The sequence below is a fragment of the Gracilinanus agilis genome, chromosome 1 (genome assembly GCF_016433145.1).
Source record: "Gracilinanus agilis isolate LMUSP501 chromosome 1, AgileGrace, whole genome shotgun sequence".
Classification (NCBI taxonomy): Eukaryota; Metazoa; Chordata; class Mammalia; order Didelphimorphia; family Didelphidae; genus Gracilinanus; species Gracilinanus agilis.
The window spans coordinates 298,755,627-298,775,070 of record NC_058130.1 but is presented as its reverse complement, the minus strand read 5'-3'; positions in this window follow the sequence as shown (position 1 = coordinate 298,775,070).

Sequence of the window (19,444 nt, the reverse complement as noted above, 5' to 3'; positions counted from 1 at the left end):
ACGTGAGGATAAAGCTGAGAGGGTACTGGGCTAACAATGGCAAGCCAGAGACAAGAATCCCAGAACAGAAAGATGAAGAAGAAATCTTTAACACTCGACAACTTTTATACAGAAAAAATCTGGACAACAGAGCAAACAGCAGAGGAGAACAAACAAGTAATCATATCCAAATCTTCTCAAAAACATCTGATGGTCACAATGTCACAATGGTCACAAGACACTGGAGAGTTGAAATCTGGGATAATGAGAAAGATGGTAGAAAATGGCAAGAAAAAGGAAGAATTTCCCAATTAGAAACTGAGACTCAGAAATCAAATGAATTGATAAGCAAATTGAAGACCAGAAATGACCACCTGGAAGCCTTGAAGAACCAATCAGACCAGATTCAAAAGGAAAACCAAAAGACTATAGCCAAAAACCAGTCTCTAAAGTCTAGAATTGGGCAATTAGAAAAAGATGCCCCCAAATCAAAAGAATTGATAAGCAAATTGGAGATCAAAACCAAACAGCTGGAAAACAGGATAGACCAAATTGAAAAGGAAAATCAAAAGAATATAGCAGAAAAAAACAGTCTCTAAAGAAAAGAATTGGGCAAGTATAAGCCTATGATCTTTCAAGACAACAAGAACAAATAAAGCAAAGTCAAAAGACTGATAAAATAGAATGAAACATGAAATATCTCACTGAGAAATTGACAGATCAAGAAAACAGGTCTAGAAGAGAGAATTTGAGAATTATTGGTCTTCCTAAAAAAGCAGAAGTTAATAGAAATTTGGATTCAATACTAAAGGAAATTATTCAGCAAAATTGCCCTGAAGTTCTACAACAAGAGGGCAATATAGACATTGAAAGGATCCATAGATTGCCCATACATTAAACCCTGAAAAGACAACCCCCAGGAATATAATAGCCAAATTCAAGAGCTTCCAAGTAAAAGAAAAAATTTATAAGAAGCCAGAAAGAAACAATTCAGATATCAAGGAGCACCAATCAGGATCACACAGGATTTGGCAGCCTCTACACTACAAGACCACAAGGCTTGGAATATGATATTCATAAAGGCAAGAGAACTGGGTCTTCAACCATGGATCAACTACCCATCAAAACTGACTATACACTTCTAGGGGAAAGTTTGAGCTTTCAACAAGATAGAAGATTTCCAAGTATTTGCACAGAAAAGACCAGGACTAAATGGAAAGTTGGATATCCAACCACAAAAACCAAAAGAAACATGAAAAGGTAAATAAGAAACAGAGGGGAAAGAAAGAAAATTTATTTTTAAATTTGACTCTTTAAGAGCTTCAATCAGATCTAATTATTTGTATTCCTATATGGAGAAATGTTATGTGTAATTATCTGTAGTGAACTCTATTCACTATGATAGTATCCACTATTATAGTAATTAGAAGAATTATTCATAGGGAGAGTATGGAGTACTAAATGGTCTAAGATGATAAGGGGGTGGGTGGGAAAGAGGGGGTGAATAGTAGAGGGCACCAAGAGAAACTTGAATGAATAAGAAAAATAGGATATTCTATTACACACAAAGAAGTCATGGGAAGGGGAGGGGATGAATACTATTATAAGAAGGAGAGGAAGAGAGCATTAAGAGGTAATATTTAAACCTTATTCTCAGTGGAATTAACCTTGAGAGGGAAGAGTAGCTATATCCATTGAGATATAGAACTCTATCTAACCCTACTGAGAAAGTCAGAAGTGATAAACCAAGGGGAGCAGAGGAGTGGGGAGGTCAAAAAAGGGAGGGGAGGAGAATGGAGAGGGAATTCATTAGGCCTTAAAAATAAAAAGAGGGGAATAACAAGGGAGGGGGTAGAAAGGGTAGTAAATCAAGGGAGGGGACAAGGGTTACTACTTTAAAACAAATCACTGGTTTAAAAGGAAATAGTGTAAGTAGAAGGGGTAGAACTAGGAGAGGATACCAAAATGTTGGGGAATACACAACTGATAATTATAACTCTGAAAGTGAATGGGATGACTGATTATACTAAACTAAAAAGCTTTTGTACAAACAAAAACAATGTAGTCAAAATCAGAAGAAAAACAATAAATTGGGGAAAATATTTATAGCAAAAAACACTGACAGGGGTCTAATTACTCAAATATACAAGGAGTTAAATCAATTGTTTAAAAAATCAAGCAATTCCCCAATGGATAAATGGGCAAGGGACACGAATCGGGCATTTTTGGACAAAGAAATAAACACTATCATTAAGCACATGACAAAGAGTTCTAAATCTCTAATAATTAGAGAAATGCAAATCAAAACAACACTGAGGTATCACCTCACACCTAGAAGATTGGCTAAAATGATAGTAGGGGAGAGTAATGAATGTTGGAGGGGATATGGCAAAATTGGGACATTAATGCATTATTGGTGGAGTTGTGAACTGATCCAACCATTCTGGATGGCAATTTGGAAATATGTCAAAAGAATGATAAAAGAATGCCTGCCCTTTGATCCAGCCATACAATTGTTGGGTTTGTACCCCAAAGAGATCATAGATAAACAGACTTGTATGAAAATATTCATAACCACAATTTTTGTGGTGGTAAAAAACTGGAAACGGAGGGTATGTCCTTCAATTGGGGAATGGCTGAACAAACTGTGGTATATGCTGGTGATGGTATATTATTAAACTAAAAGGAATAATAAACTGGAGGAATTCCATGTGAACTGGAAAGACCTCCAGGAATTGAGGCAGAGTGAAAGGAGCAGAGCCAGAAGAACATTGTACACAGAGACCAATACACTGTGGTAAAATAGAATGTAATGGACTTCTGTACTAGCAGCAAAGCAATCCATAACAATTCTGATGGATTTCTGGAAAAGAACGCTACCCACATTCAGAGGAAGAACTACAGGAGAAGAAACAGAAAAAAAACATTCGCTTGAAAACATGGGTTGAGGCAGATATGATTGGAGATGTAGCCCCGAAACTGCCACACTAATGCAACTATCAACAATTTACAAATAAGTCTTGATTGATGACACATGTTAAAACCAGGGGAAATGCACATTGGCTATGGGAGAGAGGTTAGGGTGTGAAGGGGAAAGTAAGAACATGAATCATGTAACCATGATAACTTTTCTAAAAAATAAAAATTATTTAAAATTTTTTTTTGATTTTCGAAATTTCATCATACTGAGTTCAATTCAGATATCTACTAACTATGTAACTGAGCAAAAAATTTATTCCTGTTTGCCTAGTTTCCTTATATGTATAAAGAGCTGGAGAAGGAAAAGGCCAAATACTTCAATATTTTTGTCGAGAAAATCATAAATGATCTCAGAGTCAGATATGGCTGAAAACAACTGAAAGACAAAACTTACTATTCTTATATTTCTTTGTATATTCTCTTGTTTGTACTTCAAAGTTTTAAATTTAGATATGGTCTTTTAATCAAGAATAGTTAGAGGTCATATATTTCATTAAATTTAATTATGAAATTAAATCTATTTATCCATCTGTGGGATTAAATTTAGTTAAGATGAGTAAATTAATTCGCAATTGAATTCTATCAAAAATGTAAAAAACAGATAAGCCCAATAATATACAAACTACTTGAAAAAATAAGCAAAGGAGTCTTAAAAAATTCTTTTTTATGACACAAATATGGCACTGATTCCAAAGCCAGGCAAATCAAAAACAGAAAGAAAACTACAGACCTATCTCCTTAATAAACACAAATGCAAAAATTTTAAATAAAATACTACCAAAAGACTATGACAAGGATTATTCGCTATGATCAGATGGGTTTCATACCAGAATGCAAGGATGGTTTAATATTAGGAAAACCATTCACAAAATGGACAATAAAGCCAACGGAAAACACATCATCATCTCAATAGATGCAGAAAAAGCCTTTGACAAAATAGAATACAAATTTTTATTGAAAACTTTAAGAAGTATTCGAATAGAAGGGCCATTCCTCAAAATAACAAACAGTATATATTTAAAACCATTATCAGGTAGCTGCAATGGGGACAAATTAGAAGACTTCCCAAAGAGATCAGGAGAGAAGCAAGAATGCCCATTATCACCTCTATTATTTAATATTTTTTTCTAGAAATTCTGATGATAGCAATGAGAGAAGAAAAAGAAATTGAAGGGATTAAAGTAGGCATCAAGGAAACTAAACCATCACTCTTTGAAGATGATATGTTAGTATACTTAAAGAATCCAAAAAAATCAACTAAAAAGCTAGTGGAAATAAGTAACAACTTTAGCAAAATTGCATGGTATGAGATAAACCCACATAAATCATCAGCATTTCTCTATATTTCCAACACAACTCAGCAGCAGGATTTAGAAAAAGAAACACCACTTAAAATCACTCAAGACAGTATAAAATATTTAGGAATTTATCTGCAAAGACAAACACAGAAATTATAGGAACACAACTACAAAACACTTTCCACCCCTTAAAACTAGATATAAATAATCAGAAACATATTAATTGCTCATAGGTAGAACAAGCTGATATAATAAAAAATGACATTTTTACCCAAATTATTCTACTTATTCATTGACATACCTAACAAACTACCAAAAATTTTATAGAATTAGAAAAAATATAGCAAAGTTCATCTGGAAGAACAAGAGATAAAAAATATCAAGGTAAATAATGGGAAAAAAAGGGAAGGCTGGGGCCTAGTAGGAGTAGATCTTAAACTGTACTGTAGAGCGATGATCATCAAAACAATATGATATTGCTAAGAGACAGAAGAGTGGATGATTTGACTAGGCGAGGGATAAATGACCTCAGTAAACTAGTGTTCAATAAATACAATGATCCCAGCTTTTGGGAAAAGAATTTACTATTTGACAAAAGCTGCTGGGAAAATTAGAAACCAATATGGGAAAAATTAGATTTAGATCAACATCTTATACCACATACCAAGATATATTCAGAATGGGCAAATTATTTAAATATAAAGAGTAAAACCATGAATAAATTAGGTGAACATAGAATAGTATACCTATCAGAACAATGGGAAAGGAAGTAATTGAAGACCAAGCAAGAGATAGAGAACATTACAAAATGTAAAATGAGTCACTTTGATTATGTCAAATTTAAAAGTTTTTGTACAAACAAAGCCAATGCAACCAACATTAGGAGTAAAGCAAAAAACTGGGTAAAATTTTTTATAACAAAATTCTCTGATGACAGTATAATTTCCCAAATACATAAGGAACCAAGAAAAATTTACAAAAAAAAAAAAACAAAAAACAAAAAACAAAACAATCTTTTCCCCAAACTACGAATGACCAAAGGATATGAATAGGCAATTTTCACATGAAGAAATCAAAACTATCAATAAGCACATGAATAAGTGTTCTAAATCCATACTCGTTAGAGAAATACAAATAAAAACGACTCTGAGGTTGCTCCTTAAACCCAGAAGACCAGCCAATATGCCACCAAAGGAAAGTGATAAAAGTTGGAGGGGATATGGCAAAATAGGGACACTAATATACTGCTGGTGGAGTTGTGAATTGGTCCAAGCCTTCTGGAGGGCAATTTAGAATTATGCCCAAAGGGATTTAATATAATGCTTGCTCTTTGATTAAGCCATACCAACTCTGGGTTTGTACTCCAAAGAGTTAAGAAGGCAATATACTTGCACAAAGATATTTAGAGCCTCAATCTTTGTGGTGGCAAAAATTAGAAAATGTGGGTGAGTATCCATCAATTGCGGAATGACTGAACAAATTGCAGTACCTGATGGTGATGGTGTACTCTTGTAGTGAAAGGAATGATGAACTGGAGAAATTCCATGTGAATTGGAAAAATCGTCAGTAAATGATGCAGAGCAAAAGGAGCAGAACCAGAACACTGTACACAGAGACTGATACATTATGGCACAATTGAATGTAATAGAATTTTCTACAAGCAGCAATGCAACAATCCAGGAAAATCCAGAGGAATTTATGAGAAAGAACTCTATCCACATCCTGAGAAAAACTGTGGGAACAAAACTCAGAAGAAATACATATGATCAATCACGTGGTTTGACAGGAATATTTTTGGATTTTTAATGTTAAAAGATCATTCCTTTGAAAACATGAATAATATGGAAATATGTTTTGAACAATGATACATGTATAACCCAGTGAATTGTTTGTCAGCTATGGTAATGGGGATGGAAGAGGAGTGGTAAAAATCGTGAATCATGTAACAATGGCAAATTTTCTAAATTTTAAGAAATAATGAGTAAGTTATTACTGGGTGTAAGATTTTATTTTTTTCATTGTGGAATATGTTATAAACTTCTCTATATTGTGGTAGCTTCAAAGTCTTGTGTCATCCTGCCTATGATTTTTTATGTGCTTTTGAATGTGGATCTTTGTATCTGAACTGCTTTCAGTCTTGTTTTTCTTCTTCTTGTTCCTTTGACCTAGATAATATTGTTTTTAACTTTAATATTCTTGAGATTTTCCTTTTAGAACTTTTTTTAGCTGGTGACTAGTAAATTTTTCAAGCAATTATGGGAGGATATGAGATAATCTACATTTTTCTATAACCTTTTTATTTTTTGACACTAAAATTGTCATTAACTTCAATTTGGTTCATTATAATTTTTAGTGTCTGTTGGAGGATATGCATTGTGGAAAGATAGGGAAGTTGTTGAGCATGAAGCTTCTTTCCCCTTTTAGTACTTCATACAAACAACTAAAATTAACACCACGGAATAAACGCTAAAAAAATGGTGATAACAGAAAGGAGTTGGGAGTGCAGCTGAACAAGTTGGGACAACTAGGGTAGAAGGTTTCTAATTTCCCTGGCCTCAGTCCCACCAAAAACTGGCCATGTCACCTTATTTGTTGTGTCAACTTTTAAAAACTCAGAACTACCAAAGAAGCTGGAAGGAATAAATCTTTTATCAGGACAAGAGAGATAATGTTGTAATGCCATGATGGTGAACCTATGGCATGCTTACCAGAGAGGGCACACAGGGTCCTCTCTCTGGGGTAAATAATTTTTCAAGAAGCCATTTTGGTCAAGGATAGTGGCCAGTTATTGAGTTGGAATACAGAATGCAGGAGTGGCATGAGCTGACATGAGACCAAAAAGTCTACTGAGATGAGCCTATGAATTGAGACAGATTTCTAGCTTCAGGGTCTCAATCTGGAGATATGGTGGGAGAGTATACATCTCAGGATTGTCTCTTAGATAGATTAACTTATACCTCATAGGACCAGTTACCTAGCCTGCTCACTGCTCATCCAGTGCTTACAGCATCCAGCTTTAAATATCATCATTAACAATATACAATTTTGCTAACACCAACAAGAAGATCAACTCTGTTGAATCAAATCAACTGGAATATCAATTAATCAGAGTCAGGCCTTGGGCCTGACCAAGGCAATCTGCCTGGCAGGCTTCAGGAAATCAGCTTCTCCTGAAAACTTCAGAAGATTTAATATAACTTCATTAGTTAGACAAGGTTTTAGGATTCATCACTAATCCCTCTTTCCTCAATATTTCAACCTATCCTTTCCCCAATGTTGTTTACTATCATTAAATAAGTTAATAGAGGGAAGCTGATTCTGACCTGATCTGTACTAAAGATTCCAAGAGGAAGTTGTCATTTAAAACTTCTCCTTTACATCACTAAATTTATCCAAGAGCTTATTGATCATCTATTGTCAGGATCAACAAATCACAGTCAGAAATAACATTCATAATAGTTAGTTTATTAATTTTGAGATCATCTAAAGAACTAAGTTCATATAGCACTGACAGTTGGGGAAAAATCTTCTACTTCATCATTGGTCAGCTTGTAAAAGTGGAATTCATTGAGTGAAGTGGCCTGTCAGCTGATTCAACACAAAACACATTCAGCCTCAGAGTACTATACTGTTTTCTAATTATCCCAGGAGGTTTTTGGCAAATAGTGGATTTTTGTCCCAAAAGCTGGGATCTTTGAGTTTATCATAGACTGGCTTGCATAGTCACATACACTAAGTCTATTCTACTGATTATAAATATGAAAAATGATAAAGGCTGGTATAAATATATAAATTAGTATTTTAATTAAAGCCATGTTGATAGATAAAATCATTAGACCACGCGCTTGTAAGCATTCAAAACTGCCGCCTCCATACCGTCTCCCATTTCCTGGAAGCCCTACTCGCCAAAGAGACCACTCCCTCCTAACCCACGAGATTTAAGCGCTCCCCTGCGTCAAGATGTCGGAAACGGAAACCAGTTTGACCATGTTGGATCACAGGAAATGTAGTTTTATACATTTCCCAAATCCACTTTTTACAATTCCCCGTGAGGTCCGGCAAAAAAAAAGGTTAGTCCTTTTTTCTTCGCTGGACCTGTAAAAATAACAGCTTCTAAATTTTTCAGGAATTTTGGGGATAAAGAAATAGATGAACAAATGGTTAAAATTAGACGCATTGACAAAAAACCAATTTGGGGGGCTGTCCCCCACTGGCACAACAGTGTACAATTAAAACAATACATACAACTCAATTTCAACTCCCCATAGTTCAATCAACTGCACCCCAAAGTTCAAAGTTTGGTCTTCATGGTACAGTGAAGGCTTTTCAGACATCTTCATGGTGTCTTCACCAAAACAAGTTCGTCATCTGGATTCTGGGGAGATGGCAAGATCCTTATCCTGAAATTATTCTCAAAAGAATTTAAACCTTACATTATAGATTACAAAACATACATTTTCTTCTAAGATTTTATATAATTCCCCGTGAAATTACTCCTAAAAGAGTTAAATAAATATACATATACTTTTACATTATCGAATTTTAAAAAACTTAACAGATATCCCCGTGAGGTAATTCTTAAAACACACCTTTTTTCTAAAAAAAGGTACCTCAGGTCAGCTAAGGATGGTAAAATACAAAGAATAGAATTCAAGAAAAAAGAAGAAAAATTAACTTGTGAAATGAAATGTAAAATGTGCAAAAAAATCTGGGGAAAATAAACTTAGACCTTTGAATGAAGGTCTAATTAAAGTGAATTCAACAGTGTGCAATTACCCATCCAGGGCCAGGACTTAAGGAAAATGTCTCTCTGATCTGACTTATCATCAGCTTTTTAGGGAAGTGAGCCAAGTAAATAACCAATCTTAGGTGCTTTCTAGGAATCTAAGTCGAGGGGACCCACGTCCTCNACCATGTTGGATCACAGGAAATGTAGTTTTATACATTTCCCAAATCCACTTTTTACATGATCCTCCCTTCTGTGTCTTAGCCAGTACCATATTGTTTTGATAACCACTACTTTATAGTACAGTTTAAAATCTGGTCCTGCTAAGCTACCTTCTTTCACAATTTTATTTCATTATTTCCCTTGATATTCTTGATCTTTTGTTCTTCCAAATGAACTTTGTTATAGTTTTTTTTTCTAATTCAGTAAAAAGAAAACAAAAAAACAAAAAACAACTTTCTTTGTAGTTTAATAGGTATAGCATTAAATAAGTAAATTAATTTGGGTATGATGGTCATTTTTATTATGTTAGCTCTCCCTATCCATGAGCACTCAATATTTTTCCAATTGTTTAGATCTAGTTTTAATTGTGTGGAAAGTGTTATGTAGTTGTTTTCATAAAATTCCTCTGTTTGTCTTGGCAGATAGATTTCCAAGGATTTTATATTATCTAGGGTGATTTTAAATGGAATTTCTCTTTCTAACTCTTCCTGTTGTGATATGTTGAAATTGTACAGAAATACTAATGTTGTATGTGCATTTATTTTATATCATGCAACTTTGCTAAAGTTGTTGATTATTTCCACTAACTTTTTAGTTGAATCTCTAGGATTTTTTAAGTATACCATCATATCATCTGCAAAGAGTGATAGCTTGGTCTCCTCATTGCCTATTTTAATACCTTCAATTTTCTTTTTCTTCTCTAATTCCTACTACTTGTGTTTCCAGTACAATGTTAAATAATCAAGGTGACAATGGGCAGCCTTGCTTTACTCCTGATCTTATTGGCAAAGCTTCTAATTTATTCCCATTGCAGATGTTATTTGTTGTTGGTTTTAGATATATGCTGTTTATTATTTTTAAAAAGGTCCTTCTATTCCTATACTTTCTAGTGTTTTCAGTAGGAATGGGAGTTATATTTTGTCAAAAGCTTTTTCAGCATCTATTGAGATAATCATAGGATTTTTGTTGCTTTGCTTGTTGATTTTGTGTAGATGGTCTTTCTAATGTTGAACCATCCTTGCATTCCTGGTATAAATCCCACCTGCTCGTAATGAATAACCCTCATGATCACTTGCTGGAGTCTTTTTGCTAGTATTCTGTTTAAGATTTTTGCATCTATGTTCATTAGGGAGATTGGTCTATAGTTTTCTTTCTCTGTTTTGATCTACCTGGCTTTGGGATCAGTACCATATTTGTGTCATAGAAGGAGTCTGGTAGAACTCCTTCTTTGCTTATTATATCAAATAGTTTGTATAGTATTGGAATCAGTTGTTCTTTGAAGGTTTGTTGGAATTCACTTGTAAATCCATCAGGTCACTCCTGCCTTCTTTTTCTCAGTTGAAGTCCAATAGATTTTGTTCTATCCTTTTACACTTCTCCTTTGTGTGTCTACCTACCTCATGTGTGTTTCCTGTAGACAACATATGTTAGGCTTTTGGTTTCTAATTGCAGAGTGGATTAGAAAATTTATGGGTGCATTCATCTCATTCACACTCAGAGTTATGATTGTCATCTGTGTATTTACCAACATTTTGAAATCCTATCACAATTCTGTCCTTTCTTTTTTTGCTATTTCCTTTGAAACCAGTGGTTTGCTTTTTTTTTAAATTTTTAAACATTTATTAATATTCATTTTTAACATGGTTACATGATTCATGCTCCTACTTTCCCCTTCACCCCCCCACACTCTCCCCACCCATGGCCGGTGCACACTTCCACTGGTTTTAATATGTGTCATTGATCAAGACCTATTTCCAAGTTGTTGATAGTTGCATTGGTTTGTTAGTTTCCAGTCTACATCCCTAATCATTTCCACCTCAACCCATGCGTTCAAGCAGTTGTTTTTCTTATGTGTTTCTTCTCCTGCAGTTCTTCCTCTGAATGTGGGTAGCTTTCTTTAGCATAAATCCCTCAGAACTGTCCTGTGTCATTGCATTGCTTCTGGTACAGAAGTCCATTACATTCAATTTTACCATAGTATATCAGTCTCTGTGTACAGTGTTCTTTTGGCTCTCCTCCTTTCACGTTGCATCAGTTCCTAGAGGTCTTTACAGTTCACCTGGAACTCCTCTAGTTTATTATTCCCTTTACAATAGTATTCCATCACCAGCATATACTACAGTTTGTTCAGCCATTCCCCAATTGAAGGGCGTACCCTCTTTTTCCAGTTCTTTGCCACCACAAAAAGCTCAGATATAAATATTTTCATACAAGTCTGTTTATCTATGAACTCTTTGGGGTACAAACCCAACAATGTTATGGCTGGATCAAAGAGCAGGCATTCTTTTATAGCCCTTTGAGCATAGATCCAAATTGCCAGCCAGAATGGTTGTACTGCCTTGGCTGCATTCCACAGAGTTTGGTAGGAAGTCTCATCATTGTCATTCTCTTCAATGAAATTGTTGATTGTTTCTATGATTTCTTCTTTGACAAATTGGTTTTGGAGAATCATATTGTTTAAGTTCCAAATGGTTTTTGATTTGCCTGTCCAGGTTCCCTTACTAATTATTATTTATATTACATTATGATCTGAGAAGGTTACATTTAATATATCTGCTCTTTTGCCTTTGTTTGCAATGTTTCTGTGCCCTATTACATGTTCAATCTTTGTGAATGTACCATGTATAGTTTCGGCACTAGAGATGTTGTGTGTGGAGGGGGTGAGGGTGGGGTTGTTGCTCAGCCCGCGATTTAGTGAGGGCTGTTTCACCCCTTTATAGCCTGGAAATGTCTCGATTCCACGTACCTTCCACGCTGTGCCCTGTTGTGGAGTTCCTCTGTTTGTCTGGACTTGTTTTTATGTCCCCTTGAGGAGTTCTGTGTGTTTCGGTCAGGAGAGGTTAAGAGCTGCTTCTTACTCTGCCGTCATCTTAACCCGGAACGTCAACATAAATAGTTTTGACTACATTAACCTAAAAAGGTTTTGTACAGACAAGACCAATGCTACCAAAATTAGAAGGGAAGGAACAAGTTGGGAAAAAAATCTTTATAACAAAAGACTCAGACCAAGGTCTAATTACTCCAATATACAAAGAGTTATATGAATTGTACAAAAAATCAAGCCATCCCCTAATCAATAAATGGGCAAGGGATATGAAAATGCAATTTTCAGATAAAGAAATCGAAACTATCAATAAGCACATGATAAAGTGTTCTAAATCTTTAATAATTTGAGAAATGCAAATCAGAATTCCTCTGAGTTATCACCTCCCACCTAGTAGATTGGCTAAAATGACAGCAAGGGATAATTATGATTGTTGGAGGGGATGTGGTGAAATTGGCTCATTAATGCATTCCTGGTGGAGTTGCGAATTGATCCAACCATTCTGAATGGCAATTTGGAACTATGCTCAAAGGACTTAACAAGACTATCTTTTTTGATACAGCTATAGCACTGCTTGTTTTATACCCCTAAGAAATCATAATGAAAAAGACATGTAAAAAATATTTATAGTCGTGCTCTTTGTGGTGGAAAAAAAATTGGAAAATTAGAAGTTCTTCGATTCGGGAATGGCTGAACAAATTGTAGCATCTGTTGGTTATGGAATACTATTGCACTCAAAGGAATAAAGACTGTAATGACCTCCAGGAATTGATGCAGAGTGAAAGGAGCAGAACCAAGAGTACATTACACAGAGAGGCTGATATACTGTGGTACAATCAAATATAATGGACTTTTCTACTAGCAGCAATGCAAGAATCCAGAACAAGACTGAGGGACTTATGAGAAAGAAATCTAGCCACATTCAGAGGAAGAACTGTGGGAGGAGAAACACAGAGATAAACCAATTGCTTGAACACATGGGCTGATGGGGATGTTATTGGGGATGAAGACACTAAATAATAACTAGTGCAACTATTAGTAATATAGAATTAGATCTTAATTAATGATTCATGTAAAACCCAGTGGAATTGTGAGTCAGCTAAAGGGGTGTTAGGGAGGTTTGGGGGAGAGGGAAAGAACATGAAACATGTAACTATGGGAAAATATTCAAAATAAAAATAAAAATATCATTTAAAAATCATTGATATCTCTGCTATGTGAACCCTGGAATTACTGATATAGCTACAGCCATGGGCCAGGAATCACTTGATCAGACTTGTGGAGACTACTGTTGTGGATTTCTCATATTAGTTCTGGATCTTGGCTCATTGAGAACTGGATGTAATTGCTTAGTGTTTTTGTTGTCGTTTTTGGTCTATGGAGATAGTACAAACAAATTGTATGAGTATTCCAGAGAAAAAGTAAGATAGTCGTTACTAGCCTCAAGGAGGGTGTCACTAGGTGACCAATTTTGATAATGCATCCTCTCTCTTTGAATAAGTAATATTGTGACATTCTGCCTTTCTATAGGTTTAAAGATGATTTTGTACAACTCTATGAATTATCTACAATGTAGAGTGTGACACCAATCAAATGCTACTTTTGTATAACACCAAGAACCCAAGTGTTATGTATACACAAAGAAACCCAGATGTATTATACACATGCATATTGTGGAAAATATATGTAAAGTAATGGGGTCACGAGGGATATTATAAATAAACTAAGTGGTTTGTGGGAACACACTCTGGGATTTATGAGAGACTGGAACAGGGTGGAGAGACCAGAGTTTACTGGATTTCCACAGGAATGGCAGTTGATCTTAACTGTCACTCAGCTTCCACTAGGCCAGAGTCTAGAAACAGGTTAACAAGATAAAAGGGACTTAACAGCTTTAATTATGTTTGACTAAAAGATGGGAAAGGGATTTCTATACTTAAAATCTTTAAAACCACAGGGCAATGGGAGGACTTATTCTACTCTTATCTAAGTGATCTAAACTAACAGGGCCCAAGGAACCATAAAAGTAGTCTCTGGGGTAACTGCTTCAGACCTGGAACCTGCCAGGCTTGAGTACAGCTAGGGCTTTGTGCCTTTCGGATTCTCACTGCAATCCACTGATGATCTCTGGATGCCAGGAGCTAAAGTTGTCTCAGCAACCAGGTTGTGAGGGAGTGCTTGGACCGCTGACCACCAGATTTCAAACTTCTCCTTCTTCCTTTGGCAATGTAGATCTTGTCCTTTTGCTAGATGCCACACCACACAGGATCCCAGGGGAAAAAGAGGAAGCAAGTTGTCCTTTGCTCTGAGGTCTCCCAGGCTGGCAACAGTTTTTGCCCACCACTAATGGAGTACTCACTCAGGGCACAGGCACACTTCCTCCTCCCTCATTCCATCCTGGAATTCCCAGCTCCAGCTCCTTCCTGCTATGTACTTAATACCTAATTAACTAACTAATCTTAACTTCCTCACAATGATATCAATGCATATATACATATGTATATGTATGTATGTATGTATGTATGTATGTATGTATGTATGAATGTATGTATGTATAATTGAAAGCAGAAAATAACTTTTTCTTTTTTTTTCTTTTTTTTTTTTGCAAAACCAGCTCTTTGCACAGTGCTGGGCACATAGTAGACAATAAATGTTTGTTGGTATGAAATGAACAGTTTATTTTCTCTTATACAAGATTGTAAATGAATTGTTTGCATAATTCCAAAATGGCACTCTCTGCAGTGAACATTATCCAATCCATATATTTGTCATTGTGCATATACACAAACAAAAGATAACTATTAAATGAATTATTCATTTTTCCTACTAGTTGTTTTGATGTCAAAGAGACATAGAACAAATGTTACTGGATTTTGTGTAATTATAATTTGCTCCCCAAGACTCTCTTTCCCAGCATGCCATTTACATATTTATGCTAACATACAAACTTAGGGAAGATATTAGTTTTGTGGAGCTCTTCCCTCGCTCTCTTCTTCCCAGGAACACAGTTGGTACAGATTGGGGGAGAGCTGGGCAGGAGAATTTTATTCACGTGGTCATGCTTAAGTTTTGTACTTTGTTCTTTTGTTTCTTCTACTTTGAGTAATTACTAGTAAATCTTATAAAATATAATACTTGGAGTTATTGGATATTAATTTAAATCTAACAACACTTTCCTACCTCACTGATTATTCCCTACATTGGTGAGATAAGTAACCATAAAAATCTACACCTAGAAAGCTGATAATTTTTGTCATTCACAACATTGATGAATTTGATCTAACTTTAGTTGTGTTCTGTTTTACCTTGTGATTTAGAAACAAGACAGAGAAGGATTTATTAGTTACAAATTATTGGTAAAGGATGATTTCGCTTCTTCCTTAAACCTTCACAAAACATGATTATTGGAGGGTAAAAATATACTGTGAGTTTGATGATATAACATTATTTCTAAAATAATTATTACTTTATATATCTTTTTTTTAAACCCTTGTACTTCGGTGTATTGTCTCATAGGTGGAAGATTGGTAAGGGTGGGCAATGGGGGTCAAGTGACTTGCCCAGGGTCACACAGCTGGGAAGTGGCTGAGGCCAGGTTTGAACCTGCTTTATATATCTTAATGGAGGAAAAATGTCTCAACGGGAAAAAGTGACTTTAAAAATTTTATCATATGAAGATCATAATTCAAACAGCATCACCAGCATAACTCATTTGAGTGTGAGTTTCTCTAATTTGAAAAGCAATTGCCATTATACAGAATTGAGGATAGTACCCTGCTTTTTCTTTTTTACTTTCTTTCTTCTTTTTATTGTTTAGCACAAGTGGGATGAATTGCTTTTTTTCCCCTTTATTCTTCTACATAAAGATATCTTAACAAACCAGATAAGAGTTCTTTAGGAAGGAGATGTGGGCTTAAGTAAATACAAAACAAATTGAGTATTAACACATGGAGAGAAAGTAAGATTGATGATCTGACAAAAATTAATTTAAAAAAGTCCACTGCCAAGATTTTCTTTGCAATTCAATTCCAAATAATTCAGACAAAATTAATTTAATGTTTCTAATTTGACAGAAAATAAACAGCTTTGTATTGATTATTCTTTTTGAAAATTTGTGCACATATGAAGAGACTAAGATATGCAATCGGAAATTAAGTTGTTTAACCTCTGAGCTTTGAATTTAGTTTCCCAAAACAACTCTGACAAAAGAAATGTTTTTCTCAAATGAAACTATTTTGAGTTTATTTTTCATGTTTGAGAATGTATGCTTAAAAATACAAAGGCTTTATTAATTAAAGGAAATGATGTTAAAATTTTGGCAATGTTTAATTTTGAGCATTTGCCAGTTTGCAAAGTTGAGCATATGCTATTTCACATAGAACTGATTTATTACAAAAATTACCAATGATGTATAACAATTTTTTAAGTTTATATGACTAGGTGTTAGCAGCTTTAAAAATTGAATATTTTTTGAATTCTAAATACATTCACACACTTATTCCCCAGATATCTTCATCTAGGCTCACTGATCTAACTTTTCCCAGTGTCTCTTATACATTTTGAATTATAAAACCATAATAATATGAACACAGTCATTGATATACCATAGGGTCTGTCAATATATTCCCATCATTCCTATAACGTTTGAAACCAAAATGCCACTCAATTGTCATCAACTAAAGCACTGTATTCTAACTCAAGGATTTCAAAGGTGATGGAGTGTTCCTAGATTATTAGGAAAGGTGAGGTGGGATTACAATAAGGAATAAGGGTTATACTGATATTGGGGAAACCTTGCTCCTCACAAGAAGGTAAAAGTGGGAGAGTATTAAAAGAGAAAGGGAAGGAAATATATAGTCATATAAAACACAACTGGATCTAAAAGTCAGTTATATCGTCTTTTTTTCCCAGTAAGTTTTTAAGATAAATGTCTTTTAAAGAACATTTGTTTCCATGTTACATTAAAATATCCAGTTGACTCCCTTCTTCCCTCTCCTTCACCACTAGAGGAGGCATTATTTGGCAAAATACTATAAAAGAATGTCTTTTTACTGCTATCAATTTTTTTCCTGTGGAGATAAACATATATAAGTCATTCTTCAAACAATTTGTATCGACATATATAATGTTCTCTTGGTTCTGCCCATTTCACTCTTTTTTTCTTTCATGTATGTCTTTTTATGTTTTCCCAGAATTTACCTATTTGTCATTTCTTGCAGTCTAGTAATATTCCATCATAATCATATGCCATAACTTGTTTGCCATTCCTCACTTGATGGGCATTCATTCAATTTCCAGTTTTTTGCCATCACAGAGTACTGCTATAAATTTCTAGACTATATAACTACCAACCCACATCTGTCAGAATGGTCAATATGACCAAAAAGGAAAATGATAAATGTTGCAGTTTATGTGGGGAAATTGGGACATGTGTGTGTGAAGTAAAATGTCTCCATCCCATGGAACAGTGAGTGGTACTGATCATAGAGTAACATGTCATGAGCTGGCATGTCCTTGTGTCTTCTGGCATCAGTATCAGTATGAATAACATGATAGAGCCAGCATGAACATGGGAATCCCTACAGAATGGAGCCAGGACATAATTTGAAAGGTAGTAGAAAAGGAAGGTTCTTAAACCCAGGCAGGAAGTGAGCTGGTCTTTTTTGCTTTCAAAATTGTACTCACTGGTTCTCAAAGCTGTCCAAGACCAGGCCTATCTTGGCTCTTGATCTAATGAAGAGTCATTTCTAGTTATGCTGATACCTCTCAATCTCTCTCTGTCTCTCAATCTCTCTGTCTGTCTATTAAAAATTAGCTAGAAAGGTTTCCGGGTTAAGATGGCAGCAGAGTAAGAAGCAGCTCTTAACCTCTCCTGACCGAAACACACAGAACTCCTCAAGGGGACATAAAAACAAGTCCAGACGAACGGAGGAACCCCACAACAGGGCACAGCGTGGAAGGTACGTGGAATCGAGACATTTCCAGGCTATAAAGGGGTGAAACAGCTCTCACTAAATCACGGGCTGAGCAACCACCCCACCCTCACCCCCTCCACACACAACATCTATAGTGCCGAAACCAGCTAAAAAGAAATAGAGCAAGTTTGGGGCACCCATCGAGTCATTGGCAGCTCCGGGGCCTGTTCCTGAGAGCAGCAAGATCTGGGACCCCAATAAGCCAAAGAACGCAAGCGAAATCTGAGGGCGGGAGCAGAGAGTGGACGCCGGACGCAGAGTGCAGAGGCACGGGCAGAAGCGTGGGTGGAGGCAGACACAGCCAGGAACTAAAGCTCTGAAAACCTGAGTGGGGAACCAGTGCAGACGGGTATACGACTGTGGAAGCAGCGCCCTGAGACTTGTAAAGGAACCTCCTGCAGAGGATCAAGCAAGGGGGCCCACCAGGGGGCTTGACTTTGGAAAAAACCAGAACTCAGACCTCAGGAGCCAATAGACCGTGGACAGACACTGAGCGAGAGGATAAACCTGAGAAGCTGCTGGGCTAATGATGGCTACCCAGACTCAGGAAACTCAGAAGAGAAAGAATAACAACAAGAAAAAGAAGCCTTTAACACTCGACAACTTTTACACAGAGAAAATCCAGACAACTGAGCAAACAGAGGAGGAGAACAAACAAGCATCCGGACCCTCCTCAAATAAGGAAAACTCCTCACGAGCTATGGAAGAGTTCAAAACTGAGATTTTGAGGAAAATGGAAGAGATCTGGCAAGAAAATAACTGTTTAAAAGGTAGAATCTTGCAATTGGAAAGTGAGGCTCAGAAACCAAATGAACTGATAAGCAAATTGAACACCAGAATTGGCCAGATTGAAAAGGAATACCAGAAGATTATGGCTGAAAACCGAAAGATTATAGCCGAAAATCAATCCCTAAAGACTAGAATTGGGCAAGTAGAAGCTAATGATCTCTCAAGACAACAAGAACAAATAAAACGAAGTCAAAAGACTGAAAAAATAGAAGGAAACATGAAATATCACAATGAGAGAGTGACAGACCAAGAAAACCGGTCTAGAAGAGACAATTTGAGAATAATTGGTCTTCCAGAAAAACCAGAAATTAATAGAAACCTGGACTCCGTACTAAAAGAAATTATTCAGCAAAATTGCCCTGAAGTCCTACAACAAGAGGGCAATATAGACATTGAAAGGATTCATAGAACACCCACTACATTCGAGCCAGAGAAGAAATCGGTTAGAAATATTATTGCCAAATTCAAAAGTTTTCAAGAAAAAAAAATCTTACAAGAAGCCAAAAAGAGACAATTCAAATATCAAGGAGCTCCAATCAGGATCACACAGGATCTGGCAGCCTCCACGCTAAAAGACCATAAGGCTTGGAATACAATATTCAGAAAGGCAAGAGAGCTGGGCCTGCAACCACAGATCAACTACCCATCAAAA